This window comes from Meriones unguiculatus, chromosome X, assembly GCF_030254825.1.
Source record: "Meriones unguiculatus strain TT.TT164.6M chromosome X, Bangor_MerUng_6.1, whole genome shotgun sequence".
In the NCBI taxonomy this organism is placed as follows: domain Eukaryota; kingdom Metazoa; phylum Chordata; class Mammalia; order Rodentia; family Muridae; genus Meriones; species Meriones unguiculatus.
In genome coordinates, this window is record NC_083369.1 from 70,210,437 (window position 1) to 70,234,659 (window position 24,223).

At 37.3% G+C, this 24,223-nt stretch overlaps 1 pseudogene; it reads left to right on the plus strand.

The window, feature by feature from the left end:
* Nucleotides 1–1,980: 1,980 nt before the first annotated feature.
* Nucleotides 1,981–23,647, plus strand: LOC110544206 (ATP synthase F(0) complex subunit B1, mitochondrial-like; annotated as a pseudogene).
* Nucleotides 23,648–24,223: the final 576 nt, after the last annotated feature.

The window sequence follows — 24,223 nt, forward strand, 5'->3', positions numbered from 1 at the left end:
TTTGTATTCCCAGCAATTTAAAATAGTAACACATGTTCACTGCAATTGCTCTCACCTCTCCCTGTTTCTTTGTGTCTCTGTCTTCCTGTCTTTGTAGCTGTCTCTCTTTCTCTCTTTCTCTCCCCTGCACACACATAGACATCTTTGCATGCCTGTTTTCTATACTTTTTATTTATAGGCACACATGTGATCAAATCTTTAGCTCCTTAGCATTAGACTTATTCATCTTATTCACCCTTCCTCTGTATTCCTGCTAGGCCCTAATTTCTGAATTGCTGCTAAGGGCAGTATCTCTTTTATTTCTCCTGAAATGCTGCCATCACTACAGGTAAACAGTTTCTCTGAATTCAACATCACTTCTAAAGCTACCCCTTTTCTGTCAGAATTATGATTGGATTGCCTATGCAAAACTGCTTTCATCACAATGCATCATTTTGTGTTGAGTTTTTTTTTTTTTGAAATTCATGAAGATTATAGCCTTACATTTCTGAATCTAAACATAAATATCTATAGTAAATTATACTTCATTATAACATGTAAGTAATAAAGAAAGCAGTGTTGATTAAAATAAAACCACTCTCTGTGTACTTCCTCTTACTATAATGCTTCTCTAATTGTCCAATTTTTCCCTGCTTCAACTTCTTTGTTGTCTTTTATGTTTTACAACCTTTCAAGTTTTTCTTTCATATTTTGTCAAGTCTTTTGGCTACTTTTCTGAATCCATGTTTTAGAAAGATGGATTCTTAATTTTCTTGATTTTATAAAGCTTACTTTTTGTAGAAAGGTAGTATTTCTTGAGCCTCCTGAAAGCCCTCACACCCCAAACCACATTCATAAATAAAACAAAGATAGATACTAGCATTAATCATTAAGGATCACCAATATGATTGCCTAAGCATGAGCTAACTGAAGACAACGCCAATAAACATGCCAAGCTTGTTAGGAAATATCCAGGGGGCATCACCCTTAAACAAAATACCACAGTAGTGGTTCTCAACATACCTAAGTCTGTGACCCTTTAATACAATCTTTAATTACATGTGGAGGTGACCCCAAACGTAAATTAGTTTTTATATTTCAAAAGTGTAAATGTTCTACTGTTAAGAATTGTGATTATCTGATATACAACCAGAAACACTACATACTACTAAGGAATCCTAAGAGAGGGAGAAATAGTCTTTCGCAGGGAAAAGAAAATCAATTTTGGATATTCAATACAAAACGTTCATCCATGTAAACATACATAGAAGTAACATTATACAGACTGAGAAAGTTATATTTTGGACTAAACATGTATATACATACACATATATGCATGTACTGAAAACAAAAAAAGGGCATTAATTTCAAAGGGTGCAAGGAAGGGTATATGAGAGGATTTGGAGAGAAGAAAGGAGTGGGAAAATATTCTAAATATATTGTAATCTTAAAATTTAAATAAATAAGATTCTACACAGCAGTCTATCAAAGCAGGTGCTGAGACTCATAACCAAAATTTGGGCAGAGTTCAGGGAATCTTATGTAAGAAGTAAGAGATAGTAGGACCTGGAGAGGGCAGGAGCTCCATAAGAAAAGTAACAGAACCAAAATATATGGGCACAGGGGTCTTTTCTGAGACTGATTCTCCAACCAAGGGCCATTCATGAATATAACCTAGAACACCTGCTTAGTAACCAAGTGAGTTCCCTAGTAAGGGGAAGAGGAATTGTCTCTGACATTAACTTAGTGGCTGACTCTTTGACCTCCCCCTCAGCATGAGGAGGAAACAGACTGGCATTGCAGCTGGTCCTTATGAGACCTGATAAGGTAAGGTCAGATGGAAAGGAGGAGGACCTCCCCTATCAGAGGACTTGGAAAGGAGCATTGGAGGAGATGAGGGAGGGAAGATGGGATTGAGAGATAATGAGGGAGGAGGCTACAGATGGGATACAAATTGAATAAACTGTAATTAATTAAAAAAATTAAATTGGCTGATCAAAGATGGCAGGGACCAGAGACCAGAGTGCACCATATCTGAGAGGCAGAGGATCTGAAACCCCGAAATTTGTGAGTGGAGGGACAGCTAACTCCACAAAGTCAACATTGAGGATTCCTGAACAAGAGGGGACATCACATGAGCCGAGACCATTTAGATTAAGATCACCCATGGACTTGTCTCTGTCCTATGGGACCGAGAGTGGCAAACCTTTGTATCCCTTATACTTTCCTTTGAAACCCTTGCACTTCCTTTTTGGGGCCTCCTTCCTTGGCAGAGCTGGCCCACATTGCCACAGACTTAGTACAGAATTCACTGCCTGGGGATTGAGACAGCAGAGGTGGGTCTCCTAGCTCCTCAGCCATGGCTACCAGATGTATCAAACTTCTGAGTTCCATCCTTCCCTGTCCTGGGTCTACGAGTGCCTATAAGAACCCCACAGGGCCTTCCAGCCAGTGACTGTATGGGCTGTCCAATCCCTCAGTTGCAGACAGCCACCAAAGTCCAGCAGAACCACCAAACCATCCAGGTACACCAGGGGCCGGGCCACCTAGAATTCTCAATCATTGTTGTGGCCCCCCCAGGATTTCCCAGCAGGCACCCAGTTCCTCTGTTGCAACTGAATTCTTTAGTTCAGCAGCTTCAGCATCACTGAGCTGACTGAGCTCCTCCTACATTTGACTCAGTAGGTGCAAACCTGAGAGTAGAGAGCAGGGGCAACCCCTGTGATTTCCAATTTGACCTACTAGAGAGTGAGTGCACCCTCAAGTGCCTGCAGAGCCCCAGATCCAGGTTCCTTCTAAGCTAGCAGCCAGACATCAGATCCCTCCCACTCACACATCAGCTGTGGGAAATAGAGGGGTTCTTGAAAATTTGAAGTCCCTGTTTTGTGGGTCCACCAATGATGTTCAGGCAAATAACTCCTGGAGCTCAGTCAGAGCCGAATACCAGTAGCCTGTAGGCCACTGAGGCATTCAAGAAATTTGCACAAGGGAATTGCTCCCGCAATTGTCACCAGCACCTGTGACAACTTAAGTGCCTGCAACCCCTTTGGTGCCTGCAAGGTACCCCTCCCACATGCTCAAGGCTTCTACATTCTCTGACACACTGTCCATCCAGGCACATGAATACACACATGCACACACTTGCCAGAATATGTCCTTCTGCATCTGCAGACTTTCCTCCTACAGGTACAGGTGAAACACCAAGGCACACACTGAAACCATTGGACCTCTCTCATCTTCCTGAAGAATTCTCCAGATGCCAGAGAAAGGCAGTACCAATCTGAAGTACAGAATCTAGGAACAAACAGTGAAGGTTATGGATAAACAAATGGTCAGAGGTCAGTGAGAGAACACATGTAACAAAATTCAGGACTTCATGGCTTCACCAGCAACCCCTAAAATCAATGGATACTCCAATTAATCAGACACAGGAAAATGACTTTAAAGCTATGCTTATCCAGTTATTAGAGTCACATAAAAAAGAAACAAACAAATCTCTCAAAGAATTAACCACACAAGTGGAAGAAAATAAAGGGGAAATGAACAAAGCTCTCAAAGAAAAAAAAGCAAATATAGCCAAATACAGGCACAAGTAGAGGCACAATTAGTGGCATAGAGAGAGGAAACAAACAAAAAACGAGGGCATCATGGAAAGACAGGAATCCACATTCAAACAGATGAAGGAAATGGTGCAAGGCATGAAAACAGAATTAGAATCAATAAAGAAAACACAAATAGAGAAAACCCTGGATCTGCAGAACTTAGAGAAAAAAATCAGGAACTCCAAAGGAAAGCATCACCGATAGAATACAAGAGATGGAAAAGAGTATCACTGGTGCTAAAGATATTTTCACAGAAATTGATAATTCTCTCAAAGAAAAAGTAAAATTGGAAAGCTCCCAAACACAAAATACTCAAGAAATCAAAGATGCCATGAAAAGGAAAAATCTAAGCATTAGTAATTGATGAAAAAGAAGATTACAGGCTCCAAGGTCCAGAAAATATTTTCAAGAAAATCATAGAAGCAAATTTTCCCAACTTAAAGAAAGAGATGTCCATAAATATACAAGAGGCCTACAAAATTCCAAATAGACTAGATGAGAAGAAACTCCTCATGTCAAATCATAGTCAAAACACTAAATCTAAAGAACAAAGAAAAGATATTAAAAGCAGCAAATGAAAAAGACCAAGAAACATATAAAGGTAGACTGATCAGAATCACACTAGACTTTTCATTAGAAACTATGTAAACCAAAAGGACCTAGGCAGATGTCATGCAGACTTTAAGGGACCACAGATGCCAACCCAGACTACTATACCCAGCAAAGCTATCAATCTGCATAGATGGAGAAAACAAAATAATCCATGACAAAACTAAATTTAACTAATATCTACATTACAAACCAGCCCTTCTGAAGACTACATTACAAACCAGCCATTCTGAAGATACTAGAAGGAAAACTCCAATCCAACCAAAACAACTACACCCAAGTAAACATAGAATACAGATAAATTTCCAACAAAAATTAAAACAAGCAATGAATCACAGTAAGACCACCAACTCCATAACAAAAGGAACTAACTTTCAATCAACATCAATGGACTCAACTGTCCAATAAAAAGACACAGACTAACAGAATGGTTGTAGAAACAGGATCAACATTCTGCTGCATCCAAGAAACACACCTATGCAATAAAGATAAACCCTACCTCAGAGTAAAGGGCTGGGAAAATGTTTTACAAACAAACGGAGAGAGAAAACAAGCTGGGGTAGCTATCTTAATAGCTAATAAAATGGACTTTCAAGTAAAATTAATCAAAAAAGATGAGGAGGGGCACCTCATTCTCACCAAGGGAAAATCCACCAGGAGGATATCACAATTCTAAACATTTATGCCCCAAACACAAACCACTTACATTTGTAAATTAAACATTATTAAAGCAGAACTCACACATTGATCCTAATACCTTAATAGTGGGACACTTCAACATGCACTCTCACCAAGGGACAGATCATCTAGACAGAAGCCAAACAGGGAAATAGGTGCACTTACAGAGGTCCTAAGTCAAATGGACCTAATAAAAGTCTACAGAAATTGTCACCCAAATTCAAGAGTATACCTTCTTTTCAGCATGTCATGGAACCTTCTCCAAAATAGACCATATACTTGGCCACAAAGCAAGCCTCAGCAGATACAAGAAGATTGAAATAATCCATTGTGCTCTATCTGACCATCATGGTCTAAAGCTGGACCTCAACAACAACAGAGATAGCAAAAAGCCTACAAACACATGGAAACTGAACAACTTGCTACTCAATAACAGCTGGGTTAGGGAATAATAAAGAAAAAAATTAAAGACTTCCTAGAATTCAATGAAAATGAAAGCACAACATACCCCAAATTATAGAACACAATGAAAGCAGTGCTAGGAGGAAATTCAATTGCACTAAGTATCTTCAAGAAGAAATTTGACACATCACATACATGCAACTTAATAGCTCACCTGAAAGCCCTAGAAAAAAAAAGGAAGCAGACACACCCAAGAGGAGTAGACAGCAGAAAATATTCAAGATCAGGGCACAAATCAATAAATTATAAACAAAATAAATTCAAAAATCAATGAAACCAAGAGCTTGTTCTTTGGGAAAATCAACAACATAGACAAGCCCTTAGCCAATCTAACTAAAAGACAGAGAGAAACTGTCCAAATCAGAAAAATAAGAAATAAAAAGGGGGCCATAACAACAGACACTGAGGAAATCCAAACAATCATCAGCCCTTACTACAAAAGCCTATATGCCACAAAATTTGAAAATCTAAATGAAATGGACAATTATTTTGATGGATTCCACTTACCAAAATTAAATCAAGATCAGGAAGAAAGACTGAATAGTCCTATATCCCCCAAGGAAATAGAAGCAGTCATCAAAGTTTTCACTTCCAAAAACAGCCAAGGGCCAGATGGTTTCAGCACAGAAGTCTATCAGACCTTCAAAGAAGAGCTAACTACAATTCCCTTCAAACTATTCCACAAAATAGAAACAGAAAGAACATTACCAAACTCATTCTCTGAAGCCACAGTCACCTTGATACCTAAACCACACAAAGACCTAATAAAGAAAGACCTATCTATCCTATGAACATTGATGCAAAAATACTCAATAAAATCCTTGCAAACCGAATCCAAGAATACATCAAAGATATCATCCACCATGGTCAGGTAGGCTTCATCCCAGTCATGCAAGGGTAGTTCAACATACAGAAATCCATCAATGTAATCTATCATATTAAAAAAAATAACTGAAGGAGAAAAACCACATGATTATCTGCTTAGATGTTGAAAGGGCATTTGACAAAATCCAACATCCATTCATATTTAAAGTCTTGGAGATATCAGGGATACAAAAGCAAATACCTAAACATAGTAAAGGCAATATACAGCAAGCCTATAGCCAACATCAAACTCAATGGAGAGAATCATAGATCAATCCCACTGAAATTAAGGAAAATAAAGGCTGCCCGCTCTCTCCATATTTCTTCAACAGAGTACTTGAAGCCTTACTTAGAGCAATAAGACAACTAAAGGAGATCAAGGAGATAGAAATCAGAAAGGAAAAAGTCAAAGTATCTCTAATCGCAGGTTATATTATTGTATACATGAGCGAACCCAAAAGTTGAACCAGAGAACTCCTTCATCTGATAACTCCTTCCTCAACGTGGCTGGATACAAAATTAAGTAAAAAAAAAAAAAAAAAAAAAAAAAAAAACAACCATAAGCCTTCCTGTATACCAAAGACAAAAGAGTCGAGAAAGAAATTAAGGAAACAACACCCTTCACCAGAACCACTAAAAACACAAAAGTACCTTGGTGTGATTCTAACCACACAAGTGAAAGACAAGTTTGAAAACAAACAAACAAACACACAAACAAAAAAAAAAAAAACTTCAAGTCTCTGAAGAAAGAAATTAAAGAAGATATCAGAAGATGGAAAGATCTCCCATGCTCATGGATCAGTAGGATTAACATTGTGAAAATGGCCATCCTGCCAAAAGCAATCTACAGATTCAATATAATTCTTATCAAAATACTAACACAAATTGTTACAGACCTTGAAAGAAAAAATCTTAACTTTGTATGGAAAAACAAAAAACCCAGAATTTCCAAAATGATCCTGTAGGACAACAGATTGTCTGGAGATATCTCCATCCCTGATCTCAAGATGTACTACAGAACAATTTTAATAAAAAAAAAGCATGGTATTTGCATAGAATAATAATGGTGGATCAATGGAACAAAATTGAAGACTCAGAAATAAATCCACCCACCTACGGATACTTGATTTTTGACAAAGAAGCCAAAACCATTCAATGGAAAAACGACAGCATCTTCAACAAATGGTTCTGGTCCAACTTGGTGTCTACATGCAGAAAATGATAAATAAATCCATATTTATCACCTTCCACAAAACTAAAGTCCAAATAGATCAACGACCTCAACATAAAACTAGACACACTAAATCGGTTAGAAGAAAAAGTGGTGAAGAGGCTAGAAATCATTGGCAGAGGAGACAACATGCTGAACTGAACAGAACAGCAGCAGCACAGGCTCTAAGAGCAACAATCAGTGAATGGGACCTCATGAAATAAAAAGCTTCTATAAAGCAAGGGACATCGTTATCAGAAAAAAAAAGCCTATAGACTTTTTTTGGGAAAGGATCTTCACCAACCTGCTATCTGACAGAAGACTAATATCCAGACTACATAAAGAACTAAAGAAGTTAAAAAGCAACAAATCAAGTAATCCAATTAAAAAATGGGGTATGGAGCTGAACAGAGAATTCTCTTTAGAGGAATATCAATTTACAGAGAAACGCTTAAAGAAATGCTCATTGTCCTTAGCCATCAAGGAGATGCAAATCTCAGGGAAATGCAAATCAAAATGACCCTGAGATTTCACCTTACACCCATCAGAATGGCTACAAGCATAAACTCATGTGACAACACTTGCTGGAGAGGTTCTGGAAAAAAAGAGAACCCTCCTCCATTGTTGGTGGGAATGTAGACTTTTACAACTACTTTGAAAATAAATCTGGTGCATTCTCAGACAATTAGGAATAGTGTTTCCTCAAGATCCAGCTATACCATTCTTAGGTATATATCCAAAATATGGTGAAGTACGTAACAAGGACATTTGTTCAACCATGTTTGTAGCAGCCTTATCTGTTATAGCTAGAATCTCAATAGCCAGATGTCCCTCAACGGATGAATGGATACAGAAACTGGTACATTTACAGAATGGAATACTACTCAGCAATTAAAAACAAGGAAATAATGAAATTTGCAGGCAAACAGTGAAAGCTAGAAAAGATCATCCTGATTTAGGGTTCCCAGAAGCAGAATGACACACATGGTATATACTCACTTATAAGTGGATACTTGCTCTATAAGGAAGGGTAAACATACTCAAATCTGTACACCTAAAGAAACAAAACCAGAAGGAGTTCCCAGGATAAGATGATCAACCCTCAATGAGAAAGACAAATGTGATGGATATTGGAAGTAGAAGAAAACATGAAACAGAATAGGAGCCTACCATGGAGGTCCTGTGAAAGACTCCATCTAGCAGTCTATCAAAGCAGATGCTGATACTAATAACCAAACGTTGAGCAGAGTTCAGTGAATCATATGAAAGAAGGGGGAATTAGTAAGACTTGGAGAGGACAGGAACAACAAAAGGACCAAATATATCTGGCTACAAGGGTCTTTTCTAACATTGATTCTCCAACCAAGGACCATGCATGGATATAACATAGAACCCCTGCTCAGACTTAGCCCATGACAGCTCAGCATCCAAGTGGGTTTCCTAGTGGGGGAACAGGCACTGTCTCTAATATGATCTCAATGGCTGTCTCTTTGACTTTCCCTTCCCAAGGAAGGAGCAGCCTTGTTAGGTTACAGAGGAGGACATTGCAGCCAATCCTGGTGAGACCTAGTAAACTAGGGTCAGATGGAAGGGAAGGAGGACCTCTATCAGTGGACATAGAGAAGGGCAGGGAGGAAATGAGGGAGGGAGAGTGGGAAAGGGAGTGATTGAGGGAGGGGGCTACAGGTGAGATACAAAGTAAATAAACTGTAATTAATATTATAATATTAAAAAATGAAAAAAAATAATAAATGCAGTTAGACTATCTGAAGTCAGTTTCCCATTTCAGTGGTGCTTTTGGTATTTTGTGTCTATATTGAGAAGGGTTATTGAATTTCTTACAAAGAGTTGAGGTAGAGATAGAGGAATGGGAGTTCCATGAGTTCTTTAAGTAAAGTTTATTTTGTGTCAGTTTAACTGATATGTGAAACTGTATGCCAAAACTTGAGCTGATGAAGAACAACAATAGATGGGCTAGGATGGATGACAAAGAATAACAGAAAGCTAAGAAATGCCAGGAGATGAAGAAATGATCTCCCCAAGGGAAAGCACACCAATTTCTTATTCAAAACCAAATGATTGGCACTGAAAATATGCATACAAGAAACATTATAAAGATTGAAAAGGCATTTTATGCATTTAGAAATATGTATAATATTTATGTATATAGTTGCAATTAATGAAAAAGGAGGCCATAAATTTAAAAGAGAAGGAGGAAGATTATACAGGAAGGTTTGGAGGGACGAAAGAGAAGAGAGAAAAGTTTTACTTATAATCTCAAAAAATAAAATATCTTTAAAAGTTTCTAATTATTGGCTGAAGAGATCACTCAGTGGATAAAACACTTGGGGCAAAAGCATGGAGACCTGAGTTTGAATCGTAAGAACCCATGTAAAGATAGGCATGGTAGCAATATACTTGTGATTACAGTGTTTCTGAGGACAGGTAAGAGGCAGAGACAATGCAAATTGAAAGCTTGTGAGCCAGCTAGCCACTGACAAACAACAGAGAGACCTTTTCTCAAACATGGTAGAAGAAGAGGACCAAACCTGAGGTTATCCTTCAGGCTCTGTACATATGCCCTAGCATGTTCACATCTCTGTTCCCACACATAAATATATAAATACATACAATGTATACATATCATACATATACATATACATACACATTCAAAATATTTTAGTTAAGGATCATAATAAAACTAGATTTGTTTGTTTACTTATTACAGTACTGGGGATATATGTGGTTTTGTATTTAATACTCTGATGCACTTTCTAAGTCAAAACTGTCTCCATGGCAGCATGTCTCCATTTATTCTGATGGTTGCTTAGATTATTCAACATTGATTTGTCAGATATTTTTGGTAATTGATAAGCATAACTTGAAACAAACATAAATTGCAATTGCTCTGCAACTGATAAACATTATTTGATAAGTTAAATAAAATGGATTTAACATTTGGAAAAACATGTCATGGAATGTACTTGTTGAATTTGATTCTGAAAATTGACTATAAGTAGAAAGTCAGAGGGGGTGCGATGTTTTCTGTTTTTCATGTATTTATAGCTCCTTGGAATGCCACAAGAAGTTCTGAGATTGCCATTCAACCATGGTACTTAGAATGAAATACAGCAAGTAAACTACTGGTGACAGCATGGAGACAAGAATTATTAAAATGAGAACAACAGACTTAATGATTTCTTAGAAAATCCAGGACAATAAAGGGGATGAGTGAGTGCATCACCTTCTCTGTAGATAGCTAAAGATGAACAGAAAGAGTTCAAAAAAAATTAGGATTAAAAAACTGAAAATAAGCCTGAATCTAACTTCAATGAAAAGGAAGAAATGTTAAAGAAACTAATCAAGCAAAATAGAATTGTATTGTAGTTGATTTTTCAAGATGTGTAATCATAAAACAAGCACAAGCCACACTGAGTATATTACCTACTAAACCTTAACGCTAAGGAGAGTCTGATGTAGCCTAAGAAGACATGGAAGATGTTGGCTCTGAGATGTTCAAGTATCTCCCTAACTTCTGTTCTTTTCTACTTTGTTCTTTTCTTTCCCACTTTTATGTGTTCAGCTCATTCCAGTAAGTATCTAACAAAGGGCTTTGTAGACAATCTTCTAAAGTTAATGATTCTAGGGTAGCAAAATACAAATTGTGGGGAGGATGAAAGTCAGAACACAATACCCATGGAAGCTGGGGAGATGGCTCATCACTTAAGAGGTCCTCTCTCTGGCTGAGGACCCAGGTTAATTTCCACATAACGAGATGGTGTTCCATAATTGTCTGTAACTGTACTTCTAGATAATCTTAAGCTCTCCTCTGACTTCTACAGGCAACACACACACAATGCACATATATAAATTCAAGAAAAACACTCATACACATAAATTAAATTATTTAAAACAGAAACCAATATCCATTCAAATTTCATTGCCACTGCAAATGCATAGAACCTTGTGAGTATGTTTGTATATTTGAACATATGTATGGTCTCAACATTTATGGGTGTACACCCTCATTTTCCAATCATCTGACAGTTTACCTTAGAAGAACTAAGAAAATAAAGTTCACAAAAGGCTATAATCTGTCTCTCTCACTGAATAATGTTCAGCCCCTGCAACCATAAAGACTCTTCCTATACTAGAATATGCTCTGTAATGCTATAGGTTTTTATTTTTCCTGATGTATTTGAACATTTGAGATACTCTCTTCTCCTTGTTATTATTAAGAATAATTCAGAAGTAATTCTCAACTACTGGGACTCATATATCCTTTAATAAAATGTTATCTGACAGTTCTAGTTCTATATTTTCTAATAAAGAATAATTGTTACAGAATATGTTCAATATTTGAAAGTCTACATTGGTGCTACGGAGATAGTATTGAGATTTCAGTTTTAAAAATAAAATTAATTTAAGAAAATGAGAGACAAATGTAGCAATAACTTTAACAATAAAAAAATGCACATTTGTGCCCTTTTTCCAGTTGGCAGAAGTAATATAAATCACGAATATCTTCCTGGACCAAATTTTTGACAGATATAACAAAAGTTTGTGATACAGGTGGTAAGAAATTATTCTCCTGACTGCTGGCAAGGTTATAAAGGGTATATTTTGCAAAGAGTGAGTTTGTTGAATAGATTTCAATTACATTTGTGATACGCAACTGTCTTACATTAAAGTTACCTTTATCAGCAATGACTGAGAGATTTGAACTGAAATATAGAACCAATTGATTTAAGATTCCTCTGTCATTGATGTCCTTTCCTGTTTCATAAAAAAAAAATGTTTATTTAGGTTATATAGAAGGTTACATAGAAACACCTTTATCTCAGTAAAACAAAGACCTTGGCTAACTCATTGGATGGATTCCAAGCGGATGAGGATTTGATGCATTTTGTATCAAGCTGAAGACAATGTTCTTTTTTCCATTGGTGAAGTAATACATGAGCTAGGGAAAAATAAAACAAAAACCCAGCGATCTCTACTTCATTTGTCCCATACTGTGCACCCTGCAACTATTTGCTGAGAATTATCTAATAAGAAGGAAGAGTTTTCAGAAAAAAAGTATTTTCCTTTTTATTTATATCCTAAAATTCTGCTTTAAACCTTAGCATGGTATTTTAAAAGATTCAGGTCTTAATTGTGGCTAACACTAAGTAGTATTTTGAAGTCAATTAGCTTATATAATGAAAACTGTGCTGTTACTTGTGGTGAAAATGCTGGTGATGCTGACCATGATTTGTTTTTTAATGAAGTTAAAATATTAATGAAAATTTTTAGAATATAATGTTATTGTGGATATAAAAATAACATGTTCAGTGCTAAACAGAACTTAAAATGTACAAAGAAGGTACATTAGCAGGACTAAGAAGGTTATATTTAGGAATACATATATACATGCATATATGCATATATGCATACAATAACAATTCATTTTTTAAAGAGGCAATGAATTTGAAGGAGAGTAGGGGAAGGGTATAAGGGAACCTTGGAAATGAGGAAAGGGAAGGCAGAAATAAAATTATAATTTCTAATCCATTTAAGAAAAACAAATAACTCTTTCAAGAGAACATGAAGTATGCATAGCATGAGACCTGATAGGCTAGGGTCAGATGAACGGGAAGGAGGACCTCCCCTATCAGTTGACTTGGAGAGGGGCATGGAAGGAGATGAGGGAGGGTGAGTAGGAGGAGGGAGAGGAGGAGAAAGTGGGCTACAGTTGGGTACAAAGTGAATAAATTGTAATTAAAAAAAAAGAAAGAAAAAAGAAAAAAAAAACTGTTGATGCTTCCTTGAGTTGTATTCAGAAATTTTACTTCATAATTTGTTTCAAGATGAAGAGATTCTCTTTAGAATGCAAACTACAATTGGAAACTTAGTGAATGATCATTAGAGGAAAGATGAGGTAGAGCTCTAAGGAGTTCCAGTGCCACTGGATCAAGTATTTAGGAACTACAATGCTCAGCTAGTTATGGTTAATATTCAAATTTGTTTGTAAGAATGCTTAATATGATATTTACACAAATATTATATTGAAAAGTAAGAGAAAATAAAAAGATTATCCCAAAAGTAATAATGTTTTGATTTGCACACTGATTTGTTTCTGTGACTAAAAAAATAGGGGGAGATAAACTAACAGCTGACTCTCAGAAATTGAGTTCAATATTTAAAGTAACAATTCCTTTAATTCTATCTCAATTTTATTTTTGTAATATCACATAAAATCTCTTGTACTATCCTATTTTTTTCTAATACAAAATAATTATCAACTCTACTTGCTGTCATAGGGCTAACTTTAAAAAATATGTACTCATTGTGAAAAGGATTGGAATATACTATTTAAAAAATGTGATTTTGGTAAAAGTGGTATTTTCAACTACAGACAAGAAAAATAATATGCAAAGACAATTTTCTATTCTTTCCCTAAATGCATAAATGCTGAATGTAAATTTCCCCTTTGATGGTTTATTTCTCTTATAACAAAGTATTAAGATGAGTCAACAGAAATGTGGCTTACTAATACCTTATCATGCAAGTATCTACACTCCTACAATCCCTAAATCCTTTTCTCTAGTCATTTCTCCACAAGTTATTGTCAAAGTGGAACATAAGCAATGGAACATAATGCCTATTTCTCATTACTTTTTGGGATTTTCATTATTTCTCTAAAGCATTCGTTTAAATCAAATAAAACCTGACAGCTTTTTTTTTTTTCTCGCCACTCTCTCTTTTAGGAAGAAGCTATAAACCAAATATAGTCCAGAAAATGCTTGGTTTCTTCTACAGTAAAACCTAAAGCATTTATTTTATGTGTCAAAGTCTAAATAAACTGAATAATTACATGCTAGGTATTATTTGCTTCAATATAATTACAGAGAAGAAGACAATGCAACCAGTACTGATAAGCCCTGATAGGCTAGGGACAGATAAAAGGGATGGGGGAACATCTCCTATCAGTGGACTAGGGGAGGTGCATGGGAGGAGAAGAGGAAGGGACTGTGGGATTAGGAGGAGATGAGGGAGGGGGCCACAGCCAGAATACAAGTTGAAAAATTTGTGACAAATGATAATAATAAAATGGGAAATATTAAAAATAAGATTATTTATTAGCTATGTAACAAGCACGTGAAGTTTATTAGTCTGAGGGGAAAAGATACAAATGAAAAAAATTGTTTATGCAATTGCCTATGAAAATTAGCTTAACTAAGTCTTCTTTTCAGACAAAGACACTGATGTGTGAAAAGCCAAAGAATTTGTCTAAGACCCAAAATAAGACTATTTATTTGAACCCAAGGAACAAGACCACTGTACACACATATATTCTTGCTCCATTTAATAATGAAAGTGTACTAACAGTGAGCAAGACTAATGCAATTCAGCTAAAACTCCTCACCAAAGAACACTTGTGGGGCAGTGGAACAGTCCCAGGTTCGGAGATCTTTCTGCCTGCTCTCCAGCAGCCTAGACCACTGGGGTCAGAAACAGTGAGCCCTTGTTTTTAATTGCTGAGTAGTATTCCATTGTGTAAAATTACCACAATTTCTGTATCCATTCCTCAACTGAGAGACATCTGGGTTGTTTCCAGGTTCTGTATATTACAAATAAAGCTGCTACAAACATGGTTGAGCAAATGTCCTTGTTGTGTGTGTACTTGAGCATCTTTTAGATATATGCCTAGGAGTGGTATAGCTGGATCTTGAGGAAGCGCTATTCCTAATTGTCTGAGAAAGCACCAGATGAATTTCCAGAGTGGTTGTACAAGTTTGCACTCCCACCAGCAATGGAGGACAGTTCGGGTTTCTCAACAACCTCTCCAGCATGTGTTGGCACTTGAGTTTTTTATCTTAGCCATTCTGATGGGTGTAAGGTGAAATCTCGGGGTCATTTTGATTTGTATTTCTCTGATGGCTAAGGACACTGAGTATTTAAGTGTTTCTCTGCCATTCTGTATTCCTCAACTGAGAATTTTCTGTTTAGCTCTTAACCCATTTTTTAATCGGATTGCTTGACTTGTTGCTTTTTAGTTTCTTTAGTTCTTTATATATGCTGGATATCAGCCCTCTGTCAGACATAGGGTTGGTGAAGATCCTTTCCCAGGCTGTAGGCTGTCTTTTTTTGTTTTTTGTTTTTGTTTTTGTTTTTCTGATGACAGTGTCCTTTGCTTTACAGAAGATTTTCAGAATCATGACATTTGCAGGCAAATGGTGGGACCTTGGAAAGATCACCCATGGTATCCCAAAAACAGAAAGACAAACGTGATATATACTCACTTATATAGACCTATAAAATAGGATAAACATACTGAACTCTACACACCTAAAGAAGATTAACAAGAAAGAAGACGTGGGATAAGATGATCAATCTTCACTTAAAAGACAAGTAAGGAGCCTCCCACAGAGGATCTCTGAAAGGCTCTGTCCTGCAGACTATCAAAGCAGATGTTGAGACTTATGGCCAAACTTTGGGCAGAATGCAGGGAATCTTATGAAAGAAGTGGGTAATAATAGTAAGAGTTGGAGAGGACAGGAGGTCCACAAGGAGAGCAACAGAACCAAAAAATTTGAGCACAGGGGTCTTTCCTGAGACTCATACTCCAACTGAGTATCATGAATGGAGATAACCTAAAACTCCTGCACAAATGTAGTCCATGGTAGTTCAGTGTCCAAGTGGGTTCCATAGTAATGGGAACAGGGACTGCTTCTGACATGAACTAATTGGCCTGCTCTTTGGTCACCTCTTCCTGAGGGGGAAGCAGCCATACCAGGCTACAGAGGAAGACAATGTCGCCACTCCTGATGAGACCTAACAGACTAGGATCAGAAGGAAGAAAAAGAAACTCTTCCCTACTAGTGAACTTTGGGAGGGGCAGGAGTGGAGAAGGGGAAGGAAGGGAGGGAACTAGATGGGGGATACAAAGTAACTAAAGTGTAATTAAAAATAAAATTAAATTAAAATTAAAAAATAACAAATGGGATGGACATTGGATGTAGAAGAAAACAAGCAACAGGACAGGAGCCTACCACAAAAGGCCTCTGATAGACCCTACCTTTCAGTATATCAAAGCAGATACTAAGACTCATAACCAAACCTTCAGCAGAGTGCAGGGAAACATAAGAAAGAAGGGGGAATTAATATGACCTGGAGAGGACAGGAGCTCCACAAGGACCAAATATATCTGGGCACAGGGGTCTTTTATGAGAATGTATCTCCAAACAAGGACTATGTATGGATATATCCTAGAGCCCCTGCTCACATGTAGCCCATGGTAGCTCAGTATCCACGTGGGTACTCTAGTAAGGGGAACAGGGACAATTTTTTTTTATTTTTATTTTTTTTATTTTTTCAATGCAGTTTATTCAGGAACATTGAACAATCCTCGGACCCCGGGGAAAGCCAGCCCACAGCTTAAATAGCCTCTGGGTAGCCAACCCAGGCGTGCCACGGGGGCAATGCAGATAGGTCCATATACATGGAAGCAAGCCAGATCCTCGGCCTTAGCCAAATGTGGAGTTGTTCGTGACAGAGAGCACTCACCATCGGGAAGGTGGAAAGCGGAAACCAGCTCCATCTTTAAGGCATAGCATTCCGCAGCTCTCTACAGTTCCCCCTTTTTGTTTTAGACGCATCAGGCAAGAGTAGAGGTCTGATCTCTGATATTAGAAATAAATTGGGACTTTGTACAGATGTTCATTTAGGTGTCATCCACCCAAAGAGCATCAGACCCGTCAGATACCTTTTTCTCAGAGGCGGGACCTGGGGCATCAACCCGCATGCAATCAGACATGCTCTTCTCTGGGTCCAAAGCGGCTGACCCTGAGTGCAGTGCTTAGCCTCGCATCCTGAGCGTATCATTTTAGCTTTTTATGGTATCCAACCATGCTTGGGGAGAATGTCCTGCTTCAATGGCTGTAAAGGCCTGAATGATCATGGCTGCATCACACTGTTGTGAGACTCTAATCTTGCATATATACCACAGGCAAACCAAGGAGACCAACACCAGAAGGCCTGCTAACACTCCCATGCCCGCCCATTCCTTCAGATGATTCATGGCTGCAGCAATCCATGTTGATAATCCTGTGGCTAGTCCTGCGTCCACTCCGGTAGAATTTACTGTGACAATGGCCACCCTCAGCTGCTCCATCGTAGTATCGAATTCTCCAGTCCAATTACCTAAAATATAGCTCGACAATTGTTTAGACAGATTTGCAGCACGGGAAAAATTCTCATGTTGTATGCTAGTGACACAAAGTCCAGCATACTTTCATTGACAGCCAGGTTGAGCGATTTGCCATAGGGTATCAATTTGCTCCTGCAAGAGGTCGATCCTCTGATTGAACACCATCAAGCTTCCTTTTAGTTGAGCATTAATTCTTTTATGTACAACTAAGGCATGAGCTACATTGGCTAAATGATTATTCAGGGTCTGAGCAGTCTTCCCAGTATGACTCATGGCTAATGCCCTGGTGGTAGCTCCAACAGCCGTCAATGAGATGGTAGTAACAATGGTGGCTGTAGTTCCAAGATCCCTTTTCTGTCTGAAGAGAGTCATAGCGTGAGGGGCATCAATGGGCATAGGCACCCAGTGAGGCATGCGAGTAACCAGGGCACACCTAACTTTACTAGCATTCCAGCATTGGGCAAAAAAGCAAGTATCATTACCACAATTACTTGGCTCTATCTGGCTAATAATGAATAAAAATGGGGGATATAGACAAACAGGTGTGGGCTTATAGGAAATATTATGAGAAGCCTTAACCCCTCGTTGGAACATCCTGCGTCAGTTCTAGAACTAGCAGTGGTGGTGTCCGAGGTCTGAGTAGGTTCAGGAGACCATTGCCCCCAGGGGCGAGACGTGCTCCATGCCAATTGACTAACTCCATGTTTTCCTCCAATTTTGAAAGTCATTTAAGGTTCTTAAATTATTTTTTTCCCTTTTTTCTTAAATTTTTCATCAATTACACTTTATTCATTCTGCATCCCCCCATAAGCCCCTCCCTCCTCCCATCCCAATCCCACCCTCCCTCCTCCCTCTGCTTGCATGCCACTCCCCAAGTCCACTAATAGGGGAGGTTCTCCTCTCCTTTCTGATCTTAGACATGAACCCAATGGCAGGCTCTTTGACACCTCCCCCCCCGAGGGAGGAGCAAGGAGCAGCCCTACTAGGCCACAGAGGAGGACTTTGCAGAAATCCTGAAGATAACTAATAAACCAGGGTCAGATAAAAGGGAAGGAGGTCCTCCCCTATCAGTGGACTTGGAAAGGGGCAGGGAGGAGATAAGGGAGGCAGGGTGGGATTGGGAGGGAATGTGGGAGGGGGATACAGCTGGGATACAAAGTTAACAAACTCTAACTAATATTAAACAAACAAAAAAACAAAACAAAACAAAACAAACAAACAAACAAAAAAAACCAGCTAGCCCTGCACAGCCAGTGAAACTAATGGAGCTGAGATAGTCAAGGGACATAACTTCTAGTGTCCTCCAAAGAAGAAATGTGGAGCACTGGATCAGCTCTAGGCTCTGAAATCATTCTGCCTGAGCCCCAACTACCTAGCATACCTGGATCACTAACAGGGAGTTACTTGGCTGCATAGTGCATTACTAGCTAGAAACTATTCATTAAAACACATTGCTTAATGGACTGGTTCATAAGATAGTTACATCTGAAAATGATGATGGAGTCTAAGACCACAGGATAGATGCTTTCATTGCATTTTATCTAATAAACTGTATATTACCATAGCCCTTTCCTCAGAATTCCATGTTTTCATCACTTTTGTAATAAAGCTTTAAGAACATGTGACATGTTCTTTTCAACCTTTTAGTATTTCAATCTAATATAGAAGCACTATACTCAGGAGTCAGCTTAGGAAATCTCTGCAAAGAAAATGAAATACTGAGATGCTTTTACACTCAACTGTAAGAACATGTCTCACAGTGAGATACAGTAATAATAGTGATTTCCTTGTGTGGCTCATAAAGCTGAATCCAGTAGTTGATAGAAAAGTTCTCCGTGCTGTTAGAATAAGTGCCTAACTTCTGTAACTATACTTAATGAGCCCCAGTAAACAACACAATTACATTTAGGGTCCCTTGATTTGTAAATACTGTGAAAGTCATAAATTTATGCAGATGAATGTTTCATTCTGCTTTTAATGAATCACCTTTATTGAGCATAATATAATGATACACCATCTGGACTATCTGCCTTGGATAATTTGCAAGGTAAAATTATCGTGTGTATTTCTGGGATAATTCCTTTCAAGAGGACAAAATTAGCAGAATACAATTGTAATCAGATATTTATTTAAATACTGTCTTTACTGTTTTGGGTCATAAATTTTATTGGTGTGAATAGGATGGCTTGAAAGAGAATAATAGGTGAATTGATGTTTTTTTTTTTTTTTATTCCAGAATTTGTACAGTACAGGATAATTCTATGCTCCCTTTTATTAGAAAAATACCATTACCTGTTGCTTGACTACACCCTATAGAACAGAAGAAATGCCTCAGTGTATACTTAACATTCGGCAAAATCCTGTTCTTTGTCATTGAACTTTCACAAAAGATCAATCCTTTTTACTTTATTTTATTTACTTTAGAAAACAGATATTCTGGTGTTTCTCATGACATTTACACATTTAAAGGAGGCCATTATCACTGTGATAATACTTCCCTTTTATGAACGTTATCTTAAAATATAAATAAGGACAAATCCAGTCCTTTTAACTTTTTATTATTATTATTATTTTAAGCATTGCACTTCAGATTTCTTCTTTTTATACTGAGCATTTTAGGTTTTCTTTTTCCCATTCTGAGTAGTCTTACCCTCTTCCCATTGCTATATGTACTCAGACTTATTTTCAAGTAGTGGAAGTCTCTGTGGCCCAACAAGTTTGTTCCTATCTCTGACTATGTACTGGCCTCTAGCCCAGGGTAATATAGGGCAGGGATGGCTGGATAGAAGAAACCACTTGGTACTTTTTTGGATCATTTTGTGCTTGCCAAATTCACAGGCCCACTGTGAGAGTAGGAGAGTATTACTATAGAATTAGCTAACATTTGAAAATTTTCCCAGATTCAGTTGAAGTGAGAGGCTACTGTCAAAAACTCATACCAGCAACAGGCTAATCCAAAGATATCATTATCTCCATTTTTCTAAAAGTAAATGCTTCCTTTCAGAATCAAATAAATGTTTAGAAAAATAAGTGAATTTGGATAAAGGAGTGAAAAAATCAAATTATTATTTAGTTCTTCTGACAAAAAAAAAATGGAAGCTTTAAAATATTACCAGAAAAATGAAATAGGAAACACATCTTATCATATAAGCCTAATTTTCAGCTGATGTTAAAGTACTACCACTCAAATGGAAACTCAGAGCCTCATGTAGGCAATAGTAATAAAGATATTCATTTTTTATAGACTATTCTTTTGTAATTTGGGGAAACATGAGGAAAAAAATTTAAAGGCTTTAGGCAGTAGCATAATACAGGGGTTTTATAAACCTTGACATTTGCAACCTCCTTTTGCTTAATACAGGTAAATAAGACAAGTCCAGAAATGATTTAATGATAATGAATAAAAAAGAAATTTGTTTTAAAACTCTTCATCAGTATACATATAATTTTCTACATATAATGATAAAATGTATTTGCCTAATAAACCATATTATAAAATAAAACAATTTTTATACCAACATGATTAATCTTGGACTAAATGCTGGATGAATAATTGATATACAAGATATAGAGGAATTTTGTCATTTTCAGAGTTTTTTCATTGATTTAATCCTAAGAATGCTACTTTGCAAAATGACAAAGTACAAACTGGCCGAAATGTGCTTAGGGCCATTTTTAGACATTGTTGGAAATTCTGTCTTAATCCCAAGCCAAAATTCATTGAAAAAAAATTTTAGTGAAACTTCAATGAAGAGTTCAAACAGAAATTTAAAAAAATGAACAGTCTAACACAGCATAATACAAACATATATCAATTTAAGATTTCCAAATTGAGCACAGGGGGTAAGGACATACTTAAAGTCTTTGTTTTATACAATCAAAATATTATGTTTTATAGAGGTTTGTTTTGTTTTGATTTTCTGAGGCAGGGTCTTATATAGTGAGATTTCCTGGAACTCATTCTCTATGTCAGACTGGCCTCCTGTTTCTTGAATGTTGGGTATGTTGGCATTACAAACATGAGCAGCAATAATCATAAAAATCATGATCTTTCTATACTAATAGAAAACAGTAAAATCATTGCAACTTCTAGCATGTAAAATTGTCTACCCTGACCTATGATCTTCAAGTGGTGTTTATTGGCATCATATTGCATGGTATCATTCACAGTGCAAAGTGCATGCACACACATACTATGGATGCAGAACAATACTTTAGTGAAGTTGTTTTAAAATGTTTTTCTCTTGTCTCTTCTTTCTTTTCTGTAACCCTCTCTTCTTTCTACTTTTCTTTTTTTACAAAATAATCAGTAATTAGTGAATTAATAGAGAATGAGCTTCAGCATTATGGGCTCATTTCTATTGATGGTTACAGTTTGCTGCAGTTCTGACAAGTTCAAGTTGTTACTTCCATTGAACCGAGGTTTCTTTCTCTCTCCCCACCAGCTATCAATATCTTCCTATAAATCCTTAGGGAGAAGAAGGATTAATAAGCATCCTCTCCAGTAGCAGAATGTCTATAGACACAAATTTCTCAGTTCCTATTCTGGTAAACAAAACTGTTGAGTGCTCACACATGCTGTGACATTGGCATGCTCCGCAGAAAGCACTCCATCTCATTTTACTATTGAGCATTTGTCATTTCCACTCCCTCTTCTGAGATGTTCCCTGAGTATTAGAGTGGGTGGTATAAATGTCACATTTAAGGCTCAACATTCAATGATCTCTTATTCTTTCCTTTGTTGTTTCAAATGTCATTTTATCATAAGATGGTATAACTAATTACAAGTTTAAGGTATAACTTGATACATTTAGTCAGGCAGCAAGTTGCTGCAAATTGATTATTCAAAAGTAGTCACCAGACAACTCCAGATAGAAAGCAAGGATCAAAAATAACTTAGAACCCTTGCACAGAAGTAGCCCATGGTAGCTCAGTGTCCAAGAGGGTTCCCTAATAATAGGAACAGGGACTGTCTCTTACATGAACTCATGGGCTGGCTCTTTGATCACCTCCATCTGAGGGGATATCAGCCATACCAGGCCACAGAGGAAGACAAAGAAGTCAGTCTTAATGAGACTTGATAGACTGGGATCAGATAGAAAGGTGGAGGACCTCCCTTATCATTGGACTTGGGGAAGAGGCATAGGAGAAGAGGAAGGGAGGGTGGGACTGGGAGTGGATGGGGAGGCAGTTACAGTTGGGATACAAAATGAATAAACTGTAATTAATAAAAATAAAATTAAAATTACTGACCAATTTGGTTAAGCCAATAAATGGACTTTGATCATTTCTTGGGAAAGATACATTGTAAGAGTTCTTCACATAGACTAATTCCCATTTAAATTAACTCTTTGGCCATCTCATCTGAGATAGATACATTCACATAACTGGCTGAGCTTGAGCCTTGCTTGAGAACAGCTTTAGATCCTGAGTGTACTTGTCAATGGTCTCCTTTTCTTGCTTTGCATAAATACTTGGAACCACATGCTTCTCCATCCAGCCTACCATTTGCTCTTGCTCCTTGAGATGCATCATGTCCACCTCTTCCTGAATATGGAGGAAAATTACATCTCGGGCTCATTCCTGAGGAATTTTTCCAGTTCCTTTACCCTAAAACTGATGTAACAAGACCCTATGTGCTTGGAATAGGGATTTGCTTGTATTTTTTATTCAAAGAAATATATGTGATTACCCCAGAGACCTTCTCTAGCATATCTGTAGTAGGGTTGTTGCTCTATGTGATTAAGAAATATGGTGTGTCTATTGGAGAATTTTTTTATAAACTTAATGAACAAAAAGTTACATAACTAGAAGATGCAAAGCAGATGGCTATCAAACAAATCCAGGAAGCAACTGACACAGAGAAGGCACAGCAGGCCCTGGTTCAGAAACACCATTACTTCTTTGACATTCAGTGAAATAACAATGCCCTGGCCTTGGCGGTCACTTACAGAATGGCTACATAGAGCATATAAGGAGGTAAATTGTGGCCTGAACTATCACATTTCTATAAAGGACATGATCTCTTGTTCTTATCCCTTTGAACAGTTATGAGTTTCTACATTTATTGTTGTTAACTGCCAAAATACACTCCTCTTTTCAAAGCTGACAATAACACTAATTTATGGGCGTAAACATAATTATTTAGAAAGTAGTTCAATAGAAACCCATGTCCATTTAGCAATACAACCATTTGGCTTCCTTACGTGGGCCGATGTCTGTCACAGCTACAAACTTTTGACCAGGTTTATAGTACAAACTGTAAATTCTCTCCTGTAGAGTAGGCATCAAAATCAATCACAAAACAGTTGTTATTGTTTTCCACTTGAAACTTGCCACTATTATATGAGAGAGCACTTTCTTCATGGCTGGTCAGCATTATCAAACATAGAGTTCACAGATGAATGAGATCATTGGTGACAATTGTCCCTCAGTAGACTTCATAGCATCTTTGGGCAATATGAGTGCTATCTGTAGGTCCAAATTTATTTGTCTTTGTCTTGTGACCAAGGAATGTGATATATTTAGCAATAGGTTCTTATCATCTGGTTTTGGTAGGCAACCAAATGACATGACAGAAGTCTTTATTATTTGAAAACCTTTGAGGAACCCATTCAGAGAAAGGTAGTT